General features: G+C 37.0%; 1 non-coding gene across 1 annotated transcript; it reads left to right on the forward strand.

The window, feature by feature from the left end:
- The first annotated feature begins 8,193 nt into the window (after nucleotides 1–8,193).
- On the forward strand, nucleotides 8,194–8,252 carry LOC114672007 (U7 small nuclear RNA). The gene has a single exon (XR_003722210.1). It is a non-coding gene; the product is annotated as a U7 small nuclear RNA (small nuclear RNA).
- Nucleotides 8,253–14,547: the final 6,295 nt, after the last annotated feature.

A 14,547-nucleotide genomic window follows, 5' to 3' on the forward strand; every position in this document is an offset into this window, starting at 1 on the left:
CTTTAAATGGGCACTGCTTGTTAAATATCCCATCGTGTCTCATTTCCTTTTTAAAATTAATGTAAAATTTTCATGCATCTGCTCAAAAAGACATTCATCTTTATGTAAAATAAAATGCTACTTGAAGTTACTTATCAGTTTAGTTACTTAATGACATCACTTCTGACCCCAGATTTTCACTTGAAACTGGTACCTTATGAGGAATGTACTACATTCCTTGGGTTCCAGTCAAGACCATATTGTTATATTTGGTCTATAGATGAGAGGTCTAAGGCTCAGGAAGGAGAAATGGTTTATAAAGACCAAAGATAATGCTATTAACATAGTTTGAATATTTATTAAGGGCTAAGGGCTTTACTTTATTAACACATTTAATCCTCAAAACAACTCTTTGAGATAGGTACTACTATTGTCTCCATTTTACTTATGAGAAAACTAAGGCACAGAAATTAAGCAAATTGTCCATGTTCAGGTTAATATCTAATAATTGGTCAAATAAAGACATAAACTTATTTTGAATTTCAAAGCTACACCTTTAACTTCTATCCTCTACCAGTTTGTTAACTGTACCACAGAGCCCAGAACTCAGTTATTTTCTCTTTTTACTCAGGCAGTTTAACTTGCCATTAGTCCATTTCTGGGATGGTTGGTTTTGTCTTTTATTACATGTCCAATGTTATTTTTGCCTTTCTCGTCAATTCTTCCTAAGACAGGATTTTGCACAATTTGATTTTTGTAAGATGATTGACCAACTAATCTCAGGTCTAGCCAAATTTGGTTTATGCACTGAGCCCCTGTTTCATGATGGTTTTCTGAGCAAGGAGAGGTGCTGGAGGCGACAGAAGCAGGGCGATTAGTAAATAAAGTAGACGGTGCTCTTTATATTTCTTTGTATTCTAGGCTCTTGCTGTCTCTTGTCACTCTTTTGACTCAGCAGTTTCCAGGGACCCAGAGTCATATCTTAGGCCGAGCACAGGCCAGTGAAGAATCAGAAGCTGAGGAGGGTTCTTGGGATGCCAATGCCAAGAGGATAAAACAAAGTGAGGGCCATTTCATAACTAGACTGGGGAGCATCCAAGAGTGTGAAGAAAGATGAGAAGTCAAGTCAGAGTTCAAGATGAAAGCTGCAACATGCTGGAGATAGAAAAGCCCAGAGGAAACATCATCATCACAACAACAATAACAAAAGAATTAAGAAAATCTTATTCAAAATTGAAAAATAAGACAAAGGGTGGGGTCATGTCCTTCTAGTGTCATACTGGGGCATTATTTAATAGGCCATTAAAGATTATTTCTAAGAGAATATACTTGTTTTTGACTGTGCTATGTATTACTGATTAAAGTTCTGGCATTATGAAATTATATGTTAACTTGATCATTTTGTCTGTTAAAGATGCAAAGGATTTCTTTTTACTAGAAAACCCCAAGGATATGGATTTATTACTCTGTAGAACATTTATACATTTTACTCAAAATTTTATTTAAACCATATTATTTTTATTTTTTAAATACACTATTTTGAGCAGTTTTGGCTTTACAGAAAGAATTAGTGGAAAATACAGAGAGTTTCCCTATACCTTCTCATCCTCTCCTCCTATATACAGCATCCCCTCCAGTTTCTCTAATAACTAACACTTTGCATTAGTGTAGTAATATTTTTTTACAGTCAATGAGTCATATTCATATGCTATTATAAACTAAATTCATTATTCTTAATTTTTATATATAATTAATTTTCCAATGCTCTTTGAACTAGCATTACTATCTTACTGATAGTCTCATTTATGAGTTAAATACTTTTTGTATTTGTGTAACATATTTTTTGAAAATTATTCTTTGAAATAAGAAACTGAGTCTGTGATGGATAAAATAAATTGAATAAAGGTCACAGAGCTAGTAAGTAACACAAACAAGTAGGAATGGAGCAAGAAACATGAAGTGAGTCTGGGTCTAGATATTAATTCATAAAGTGTTTCTATTATGGCATGACGCTTTTTCTGCATAAGTACCAGTGTATCTTAGTGTACCTTCCTGCTCTTAAAAGGAGTGAGACCTTCAGCAGATTCAAAGGAGAGCGTCCAATTGTCTTGCCTCGGCTGGTATGCCTAATTGTGCTAATTGTGCCATTAATGATCTATGTGCTAATAAATTGTCTCATTGATCACCTATGTTTATTAATAATCTTACTTGTTCAACATAACCTGTTCAATGTGACTATATACTTTATAATACTGTATAACTCTAGAGAGCGTTTAGATTTATCCATTATTCCTTCAGTCACTAACTTTTGAGTACCAAACGTGCCAGCAGAACCTCACATCATGGAAGTTATTTATAACTGATGATGCAATTTCATTCACAATGTCTTCTTTAATCTTCACAACATGCGGATGACGGCAGAAAGAAAGTCTTCCGTCTCCATTCTCTGGATAAAAATACTGACGCTGAGAGTCTAAGTGGCTAGTCAAAGGTCAAACAGCTGCTATTTGGCAGTGATGGGGCTTAAACTCACACCATCTGATGCCTTGGTCAGGACAGACTATGAGACCACCTTGGCAAAAAGTATAACCGTGAGAAAATTACAGCGTGAAAGGATTTGATTTAACCAATCCCTGTCTTGCCTTTATCTTTCCTTAATTATTACTAGGCTTAGGTCAAGCTACTTTGGGAGATATTTGGTTTATTGTTTAAGTGATAATAGCCCTTCCCCAAAACTCAACCACCTTTGTAAAGCTAATGAGAGACCACCAGGCTAGGAGGAGTAGAGGAATTCTGTTAAGGTGTAGACATAAAAGATTGCCAGCCATTTTTCCATAGGTCACAAGATATGCAACTTCCCCAATGTTTCCTGCAGATAATATCACCATTGTAGACCCCAAGATTGGCCTTTTGAGATATCTTCTCAGGTTTTTTGCTCTATCAGTGATCCACAACTGCGCCCATGGGCCCATGCAGAATTGACTCAGTGCAAGAGGACAGCTTCAACTCCCTATGATTTTATATCCAATCCAAGCAATCAGCACTCACCATTCCCTATTCCCCTACCCCTCAAGCTGCCTTTGAAAAACCCCTAACCTCAGAGTCTTTGATATTCATTTGAATAATAATTCCGTTTCCCTCATGGTATGGCCAACCTCCATCAATGAAACTCTTTCTTTACTGCAATGTCATGGCCTTTGTGAATGTATTTTGTTTGTGCAGTAGGCAGGAAGCACCTATTAGGTGGTTATAACGTCACAGCACAAATATATATGGTGGGTAAAAAACAACACACACACACACACAATGTCCAGTTCCTAACACACACACACACATGTACAATGTCCAGTTCCTAACACACACACACACATACAATGTCCAGTTCCTAAGAATAAATGTCCAGGCACCTTTATTCTTAAAGAACATATCCACACTTACGAAATAATTTAGAGTAGAATCTGCCAAAACAGTATCTGAGTTGAAGGGAGAGGCATAGCTGGATGGGCTGGAATGCTCAGAGAAGACCTCATTCTGAAGAGAGAATTTCAGTTGAACTTTGAAAGAGAGCATTTGAAAAGGGAGAGGAAAGAGAATAGAGAATTCTGGAAAGCAATAACTCAATTAATCTTTGAAGTATGAAGTGTCCCAGTGAACTCTGCAGAACCACTTGCTGATTCAGTCCATGAGTAAACACATAGCCCTTCTCTTAGAACATTTTACAATCCTTTCTTATATTGTCCCAATTGTCTTAAGCAACAATATAAAGCTCCAGTCTTTTAAAGAAGAAACTGTATTTGCCTTTTTACACCCATATTTGTAATTTTACAAAAAAATTTGCTTCCAATCTTAGTAATGTTTTTATTCCCAGTCTCCTGGGCTGAGATGAGAACTTCTGTCTCTAGTATGAAATCCAAATCCAAGCTTATTTGGAAATTTAGTACCAAGCTTTGCTCTAATCTTCCCTAAACACCAAGTTGTAGTTGAAAATATTTTTAAACTACAAGTTCATATCCTTTAAATTCCCTTTCAGTATTTTGTGCTGTCCAATACAGTCAAAACATTTTATAGTGCTGAACATAAAGATCTTAGAATATACTTATGGCATACATTTTCTGGTGACAGAGAATATGTGCGGTCAGATGTAGTTTGGGCCACAGAGTTCCATACCTGTGGCATCAAGAAAATCTCATATAATAAACTTCAGAGCTGTTTTCTGATTGGGGCATATTTACTAGTGTGCCATGAGATAATTTAGGATATTATATTAGATTTAAGAGGGGAAGATCCTGTAAGAAATTATGTGTTAGAAGAAATTGGCTCATCTTTTTAAGTGACTTCTGTGGGATAAAGAGGAATTGAGCTGCCTACAAAATTTCCCTAGGCATGGATGTATGAAATTTTCTCTGTCTTGTAACCTCCTTCTCTCCATGTCTTATTCCTATAAACCTGTGCTCTCGGGGAACTATTAAATATTAACCCAGGTGTTTGTTGACAAGGATTAATTCCTTCCAGAAGTAAATGAATTTTTATATTAAGCTTAAAGAAGACAAAGTTTTAAATACAGATGAATGAGTATACAATGATTGAAATTACATGGGGTAGGACTGACATTTTGGAATGTGGAGTTTTGCCCAATGCTTTATTAAATTAAATTATTTAGATGAATGCATGCCCTGCTGATGTCTACAGCCAGTGATGCTACAGAGATGTTAACATGTTAAATTCATTGTAAGCAATAGCCTTATGTTTGGAAAAGATTAAAGCTTTAGAGCAAGACTTTGAAATAGGCTTAGAATTTGGATTTGCAACAAGATATAAAACTACAGCTTAGGAAAGTAGTTGCTCTCAACTTGGAGACACTGCTTTTTATTGGCCAAAAAAAAAAAAAAAAGAAGACAAGGAGACATGAGATATGTATCCCTCCTTGCTCCTAATGTGAAAAAAAGATGACTTGGAACATGTGGATCTCAGAAAAAATCAGTATGTTGAGGAAGGTATCTTATTAAATATGAAGTAGTCATGGGAAGAATGCTGAAATAATCTAGGAGAGTTGCTGATTCAAGTGTCTTATTAATAGCTGCCTATAGCGTTTAGTGATTTACTTGCCATGTTTATCTAATTTCAATGATGAGACAGTTATTATAATACTTGCTGATAAAATAAAATAGAATTGAGGTTTGAAAACATTTACAAAAGACAAGCAAGCAAGTCATATCTCAATATTTACTTCCAAGGAATAACAAATATAACTCCTCCAATTGTAAGACTGACAATTCATACGTACCTGGATTTCTGAAGATTTTACCTACAAAAGGTAAGAACAGATAGACTTATGCATTTATTGATGGTGAGGATCATATTTGATTCTCTGTTGGGATGAAAAAATACTTTAAGCACAGTTTTGCTTCCAGATGCCAGGCATACGTTCAAATATAATATGACACCAGGACAGTCTCCTGAGAAGGATTTCTTCAATAAGAAGGCCACTACTGCCCATTTTCTCACATAGTATTCCTTAAGACACTAAATAAGTTTATGTGACATAAGGATGAAAACTTCTATCTCCTCATTCCCCCAAATATCTTCCTAGAGATGTGAATTAGGTGATTCATAAAATAGGTGTTTCAAGATCAAATCAATTTTGGGAGTGTATCAGTTTATTCTTGCACCACTATAAAGAACTAATAGAGGCTGGGTAATTTATAACGAAAAGAAGTTTAATTGACTCATCATTCTTTAGGCTGTACAGGAAGCATTGCACTGGCATCTGCTCCTGGTATGGGCCTCAGGAATCTTACAAACATGGCAGAAGGCCAAGGGGGAGCAGGCATGTCATGTAGCAAGAGCAGGAGCAAGACAGAGTGGTGGAGGTGCCACATTCTTTTAAACAACCGGATCTCATGTGAACTCAGAGAGAGGGAACTCACTCATAATCAAAGGGATGGCATGAAGCCATTCATGAGGGACCCACTGCCATGACCCAATACCTCCCATTAGGCCCCACTTCCAACATTGAGGATCACTTTTCTTTTTTTTCTTTTTTTTTTTTTTGAGACGGAGTCTTGCTCTGTAGCCCGGGCTGGAGTGCAGTGGCCGGATCTCAGCTCACTGCAAGCTCCGCCTCCCGGGTTTACGCCATTCTCCTGCCTCAGCCTCCGGAGTAGCTGGGACTACAGGCGCCCGCCACCTCGCCCGGCTAGTTTTTTGTATTTTTAGTAGAGACAGGGTTTCACGGTGTTAGCCAGGATGGTCTCGATCTCCTGCTCCTGATCCGCCCGTCTCGGCCTCCCAAAGTGCTGGGATTACAGGCTTGAGCCACCGCGCCCGGCCGAGGATCACTTTTCAACATGAGGTTTGGAGGGGACACACATCTAAACCATATCAGGGAGTGATGGTTGAAAGTAAGTTATATCAGTTATCTACTGCTGTGTAAAAAACCGCCCCAAAACTTAGTGGTGTCAAACAATACATCGTGTATTTGCTCAAAATTCTGTGAATCTGCAACTTGGGCTGGGCCAGGTGGGAAATTCCTCACTGGTCTTGTCTATGGCCATTCGTGTGGTACAGTCATCTGGTGGCTTGGATGTGGCTGGATGGTCTAAGATGGCCTCACTCCCCTGTGTGGTGATTAATGCTGTCTAACAGCTGGGCCTCCCTTTCTGTGTGATCTCTCACCCTCAGAAATACTAGCCCAATTTTTGCATCTGGTATTGTAGGGGTTCAAGAGGATGAGAGGAGAAGATAAAGACCTTGTGGGTTCTGGCCCAGATGCTGCATAACATCATTTTCACAATATTTAATTGGCAAAAACGTTGCAAAGCCTGCCACAACTCAAGGTCCTACTCAATGGGAGCATCTGTAGAGAATCTGAGAACATTTTTAGAGGTTTAAAAGTTTTCTTTATTATAGAATTTTATAAAATCATGAAGGAATTTTTATGTTTATGGGGAATATAGTATATATTATTTGTGAGGGTGTGTATGAGCATTTGATAACTCATTTTGCTAGTGTTTTTAACAATATACTTAGGGAATTCTATTTTGTCTCATTACTCCTCAGGCCCACTTTCATAGTCTATAAGTCTAATAAATTTATGAGGTTCATGCTTAATTCCCTTACAATTCTTAGAATGCAGAATTTATCAGTCATAAAACTAGCCTTATATTGTAATTCAGGGATGAGAGAAACCTAGTTGTTGCCCTCAGTTTTGTTATAAACAAAATGGAGGGATGAGAAAGGGTGTAGCTTTTCAGAAATAACTTCCATGTTTGGCAAAACTTTGCTTAACTATATTGGCTGTTTTCCTAAATTTTATATATATGAAAATTTAGTTGTGCTGGTCGTCAATGTCATGAACTCTAAAAAAATCGCATGCCTGAGTTCAAATCTTGACTCTGCAAAAATAAGTAGAATTATATCAAACTAAAAACCTTACTCACAGCAAAGGAAATATTCAAGAACGTATGGGGGAATGGGAGAATATATTTGCAAACTATATATCTGGTAAAGGGGATTTTATATACATATATGTGAGTTCAATTCAATAGTAAGAAAACAATCTGATTAAAATATACATGGAACTTCAGTAGAGATTTCTCAAAAAAAACATACAAATGGCCAATAGTTTTATGAAAAATTGCTCAACATAATTAATCATCAGAGATATGCAAATTAAAGTAACAACAAGATATCACCTCATACCTATTATAATATCGGCTATTATCAAAAATATGAAAAATGACAAGTGTTGGTGAGGATGTAGAGATAAGGGAACCCTTGCAGACTGTTGGTGGAAATGAAAATTACTATAATCATTATGTTAAACTGTATGGCAGTTCCTCAAAAAATTAAAAATAGAACTGCTATGTGACTCAGCAATTCCACTTTTGGGTATATATCCAAACAAATGAAATGAATATGTCAAAGAGGTATTTGTACTCCCATGATTATTGCAGCACTATTCACAGTAACTAACATTCAAAATCAACCTAAGTGTCTGTCAGTGAGTGACTGAATGAAGAAAATGGAGTATATATACACAGTGGAATACTATTCAGCCGCAAAAAAGGAAGAATAAGAAAATTCTATCATTTGCAACAACATGAATGAAGCTAGAGGACATTATATTAAGTTAAATAAGCCAGGCACATAAAGATAAATATTGCACAATCTCATGTAGACTCTAAAAGAGCCAAACTCATAAAAGTAGAGAGTAAGAGTTACAGCTCTTTTCAAATTTGTCTAGCAGATTTTCCATTTTTTCCCAGAACCACCCCCTCCCCAGCCACACCTGCAAAAAAGCAAATGACAACAATGATAATAAACACCTCTCAAAACAGAGAGTAAATCTGTAGTTACCAGAGGTTGAAGGATGGAAGGATTGAGGAAAAAAACCTTGACTCTGACACTTATTAGCTGAAAGACTTAAGACAAATTAAAGAGTTTTTGTCTTTAGTTTCATCATTTGTAAAACATAATTGACAAATATATATTCCAAAGTGTTATTGTAAGAATTAAATAAAATATACTACAAGAGTGGTTGACCTAAAGTAACCACCTAAATGGAAGCTGCTACTATCACCACTAATGCTCATTTCCTTTTCATGCCATTCTTTCATTGATAGAACAGATGGATCATATCCGTGCCTTCTAATCCCTTCACCACCCAGTTTCTCCTTCTCAGCTTATTCTTTGTGTTCTCTGTGAAAATCACTTTCTCAAAGTTCACCACATGTCAAAGGTCCAGGCTCTAAGGCTAAACTTTGGGCATGGAGGAAGAAGTGGATGGATGGTTTAGAATCTGAAGCCATGTACTCTATTAATGGAAGAAGATGGGATGGATTCTCAGTCCGGCAGAGATGCCAGGTTAGAGAGTAGGAATCATCCACTGACTGCAGGATGGAATTGAATTGTTCTGAGTCTGAGAAGTCGATTACCTGTGATGACGGTCTGGGAAGTCCAGACAAAAACTCAAAGTCCAATACATGAAGTCAGGAGTTAGGGCAGAAAGAACAAAGATACAGCAGTGTGCTAGTGGATTAAAATAGATTCATGACAAATGACATCCCGAACACTACATTTTGCACAGAAAACTGTACACGTACATGTTTTGGCATATTTCTGTTGGGCTGGGAGCATTTCCTTAAGGTAGCAGGACTGAGATGGATACAACCCTTTGTCTGTTCGTGTGGGAAAAACTATCCTTTTCTGTGTTTTCTCGGTGGAAAGCTGTCTTTTATTCTAGGGTATACCTGGAAAATTACTTTCTACCTGGTGTATCCTTGGAATCCTCCTATCTCACAATGGCATAAGTTGAGGTAGGTCTATTCTGCCCTCCTCCTCCTCCTTCTTCCTCTTTATTGCTAGAGGGTACTATGGAGAGGGTAAGAGCATGACAGGTAACTTACAGGATAGATAAGTAGGATATTGTGTGTATGTTGTAGGTGTGTGGGGATAATGCATGTAGTGTTTATGTACATGTGTGAGAAGTTGCACATGGGGAGAGAAAAAAAACAGAAAATAAGATCTGTGATTTCTCATTTTAGTTCTTGGGATTAGTAAAAATCTGCTCCCCTAAGTTGGTTTGAAGGCAGCCTCACCTTATCACCTACCAGAATTATCCCCTACATTGTACGTTACTTACAATTCTTGGTTGTAAAATGAGATCGACCTAAAATAGTCATGTAGCATTTTAGTGTAAAGTCTAAGAATCTCGAGAGATCAGTAAGCAGTTTTGCAAATTCGGCAATTCTAATCCACTGTAATATTATTTCTTCCCATTAGGCAACATTTGCAATATGGTTCCTACTCGTTTTACAAACTTGACTGTCCTGAAGCAGCTGGAGGTCAAGGTTATACTATGGGACGGAATAAATAAATGAATCCAGGGTTGAAGCAAAGACACTGACTACTGTAAATGCCCTATAAGCGCAGGCCATGTGAGATGGTATGGTATAAAAGAAGGTCCTGTAAATGAAGATGGGCTTCTCAGCTCAGAGTGGTTACCTCACTGAAATTATGGAGTTAAGGAGACATCAGAAAGATGGAACATGCTATCGATATAGAATAAACAACAATGGAAAAATTTACTGCAGTGTGAGTGAGTGGAGTGCAGACTCTAGAGAAAGCACTCAGACACTGAGTTATAGAGTTATGGCTATGTTTTCTCTGCTTGAAAGGTTGGTATGTGATGTTTCCTATAGCCCCAAGATTTTTTCCTTGGTCAAATCCTTCTTGCAATATTAACTCAAAGATTTTATAAAAGTATAGCAGATTTAAAATAAATGAGACCCTAACCAAGGTGACTATGCAACGGATAAGCACCTTTACCTCCTTGTCAACATGACTTATTGAGTAATCAGTAACTGATATTGATGATATTCAGCTGCCCTAAGACAGCTGCATAAGACTATGCACCAGTAGGATGCCCTCGAGGAGATACGTGACTAGCAAGGTAGAGAAGCTGAAAAGACCCCAGAATTTAAATCTTCCCAGAGTGAGGTGGTCCATAGCTGCTCAGTCTTTTCTCTCATGCCCATTGTGGGGCCTGAATGTGGAGGAATTTTTGGACTTCAGAAGTTGTGCTTTTAAGTGAAACCGAGTTGCCCCGCATGTTGTGTTGTGGTCCTACATGTATCCTTTCTGAAAGCTAAATAAAGTTGGCTCTGGGTATAGCTCTTTCTGTCTTGTGAGTTTGATTGTTACCCTGAACTCCAGACCGCTGCTGCTGTTCAAGCTGAGAGCTTCAGATGCCATGGTTCTTTTTGACTAGGAATTGGTTGTTAAAGCCTTTGGACTCTGTAAAGTATCAATGACCTTTCTTGTAATGCCTTTGTCAGTTCTAGTTTGCATTCCTCTTGATATTTTTGCAGCATATTGAACTTAACCACCCTTCTCCTTGGGTCCCTTTTCTCCTTCAATTCTACGACATCGTTCTTGATCTTCTTTTATAAAGATGGCACCACCTCTGTTGAGTATGCCTCCTCTTTCAGTATTCTGAGGAGTAATCTTCTGTGTCTTTTTACCTCCTGGCTGCCAAAGACAGATGACCCATCCTCAATGCTTGTGTAAGTTTTTTATTGTTATGTAACAAATTACCACAGCTTAGCAGCATAAAACAACACTCATTTATTATCACACAGTTTCCATAATTCAGGAGTCTGGGAACAGCATAACTGTGTATTCTCACAAAGTTGAAAGAAGATGGATATACTAATTATCCTGATTTGATCAGAATGCAAGGTATACACATATAATAACATTGCTCTGTATCCCATAAATATATACAATTTCTCTGTGTCAATGAAAAATGGGGAAAAAAACAATAACAAGCTTGTCACGGTGGCTAGCACCCGTAATCCCAGCACTTTGGGAGGCCGAGGTGGGCAGATCACTTGAGGTCAGGAGTTCAAGACCCACCTAGTCAACATGATGAAACCATGTCTCTAACAAAAATACAAAAATTAGCTGGGTGTGGTGGTGCATCCCTGTAATCCCAGCTACTCAGGAGGCTGAGACAGGAGAATCCCTTGAACCCAGAGGGTGGAGGTTGCAGTGAGCCTAGATCATGCCACTGCACTTCAGCCTGGGTGACAGAGCAAGAATCCATTGCAAGAATAAAAATAAAAATAAAAACAAATTGTCAGCCAGGGCTGCAATCTCATCTGACTCTTGGCATCCTCTTCCATGTTCTCTCAGGTTGTTGGCAGAATTCATTTTCTTGTGGCTATAGCATGCATGGAACTTCAGAGCCAGGAGGAGAGAGGGAATCTCTGCAGCTGAGTCTTTCACCTCTAGATTCTTTTTTAAAGGGCTCAACTGATTAAGTCAGGCCAACATAGGATAATTTCCCTTTTGACTGAAGTCAAGTGATTAGGCATCTTAATTAAATCTGAAAAATTCCTTCATCTTTGCCATATTCTACTGGTTAGAAGCAAGCTATAATTTATAAATATACTAAAAACCTTTGACTTGTACACCTTAAATGTATAAACTATGTGGTTCATGAATGATATCTCAATAGAGTTGTTTAAAAAAGTAAAGTTTAGGTCTGGCACGGTCGCTCACGCCTGTAATCCCAGCACTTTGGGAGGCTGAGGCAGGTGGATCAGGAGGTCAGGAGACAAGACACTATCCTGGCTAACACGGTGAAACCCCATCTCTACTAAAAATACAAAAAATTAGCCGGGTGTGGTGGCAGGCGCCTGTAGTCCCAGGTACTCGGGAGGCTGAGGCAGCAGAATGGCATGAACCCGGGAGACAGAGTTTGCAGTGAGCCGAGATTGTGCTTCGCACTCTAGCCTGGGCAACAAAGTGAGACTCCGTCTCAAAAAAAAAAAATAATAAATCAAATAAAGTTTTGAGACATGGAAAGAAATAGAATCAAGTTACAAATCATACCCACATTCAAGGGTAGGGAATACTAGGGGGCAGGAATTACGAGGTTGTATTAGAATTCTATCTGCCACAATACTAAAAGTACCATCTCTATGCTTGACATTTCCACTGAGCCCAAGGACCATATTTTCAAACACTAGATTATGGTTTCAAATAGTGCGTGCTTGGCAGCTCTTGTTACAGTATTTCTCAATTTTCAATGAAGTGTCTATGCATTATATATATATATATATATATATATATATATATAAAAGCTTACATTAACAAATCCAAAAGAGAAGAATAACAGTAATAGAAGAATTTCCTCCAAGTACAAGGCTGCTAGAGTTGGCTTGGTGAATTGCGAATACAAATATTAATATTCACTTGATTGGGGAGGGAGGGGACAAGAAAAACAGTAGATGTGCTGTCACGAAGAAAGGTAGAATATACTTTTACCACCCCCATATTCATATCCTGACTATGGACCCAAAGCTTATGACAACCAAGTACTTGGAAACTGTTCTTAAATACCCAAGTTCTGCTTTTGGTGTTGCCAATGTACACTATTGCCTTTTTTTTTTTTTTTTTTTTTTTACATTTATTCAGAAAATCAGGGCAAGACTTTCACTTTCAGTATATCCTGAAAGTAATTGTATGTGAGTAAAATTTGTTAGAAACAGAAGGAAAAAGCAAGAATTATAGTAAATTCTACTGAACTAGCTCAAAATAACAGACCTACGGAACTAGCTCAAAATAATAGATTGAGCATCCAGGACCATGACTGTTTATATCTTGTCAGTTTGGATGAGAATTTCTCTGATATATACAACCAGGTGCATGAGTGCTAGGATATCTATTCTTAATTTTACTAAATATTGCTGACTGTTTTCCACAACAACTATGCTAGTTACACCCCTATCAACACTCAGTGAAGTTTCTCATTTCCTCTATTTTTCACTAAAATTTGCTGATACCCCACTTTTAGATTTTTATTAGTCAAATGGGTCTAACCTGGTATCTCATTGCTTTTAATTTTCTTCTCTCTGATTCCTAAGGCATATGTGGAAATCATGATAACCATTTAGACTTTTCCTCCTATGATATGCTTATTTATTTTTTTACTCATGTTTATTTTGAGTTTCCTGCTTTTTGTAGTTAATTTTTATAAGTTTGTGATATATTCTAGATTAGGTCTGTTTCATAGAGCTCTCTGTGATTATGGAAATGTTCTATATCAAAACTCTTTAACATGGTCCCCCCCCAGCCATCTGGCTAGGGAGTACTTAAAATATGGTTAGTACAATTGAGAGACTGAAATCTAATTCTATGTAATTGATTTAAATTCAAATGTAAATAACCATATGTGACCAGTGACTACGTATTGAACAGTTTAGTTCTAGGTGATACTCTTGTTAGCTTTAGGGATTGCAAATATCTTCTTCCAATCTCGTATCTCTATTACTTTTGTTTAGAGTTGTAATTTGTTTAATATAACCTCTAAATTTTAAAGTAATGAAATCCATAACATTTTATTGTCTAGCTTGTTAGGTTTTTTTCTTTGTATGAAGACATTAAAGACATTTCCCATCCTTAGATCCAATAATGTTTTCTTTATTTATGCTTTAGTTTTTATTATATCTTTTCTTCTGATTTCTTTGGGTTGAATTTTCTTCTCTTTTTCTTTTTTCGTTAAAGTGAAATGTTAGGTTATTAATTTTATATTTTTCTTGTTTTTAAATATAGGCATTTATAGCTATAAATTATCTTCTAAGTACTGCTTTGGCTGCATCCCATAACTTTCAGTATGCTGTATTTTCATTTTTACTAATCTCCAAGTATTTAATCATTTAAGCAATTTCTTTTATGATCCATTATTTAAAAGTGTGCTGTGTAATTTCCACATCTTTGTTAATTTTCTTTTGTGATTGATTTCTAATTTTATTTTTGATCAGACAGCATACTTTTTGGAAAGTTTAATCATTATAAAGTTTTATTGAGGTCTGTTCTATGGCCTATATATGGCTTAAGTTGAGTAATGTTCCAAGTGCATTGAGAAGAATGTATAGTAGTCTGCCTAACCACAGTTTCACTCTCTGAAGTTTCAGTTACCTGTGATGCAGTATGATATTTAGAGAGACAGAGAGAGCGAGAGAGAGAGAGCATATTTATATAACTTTTACTACAATATAT

Source organism: Macaca mulatta, chromosome 13 (assembly GCF_049350105.2).
Source record: "Macaca mulatta isolate MMU2019108-1 chromosome 13, T2T-MMU8v2.0, whole genome shotgun sequence".
Taxonomy (NCBI): domain Eukaryota; kingdom Metazoa; phylum Chordata; class Mammalia; order Primates; family Cercopithecidae; genus Macaca; species Macaca mulatta.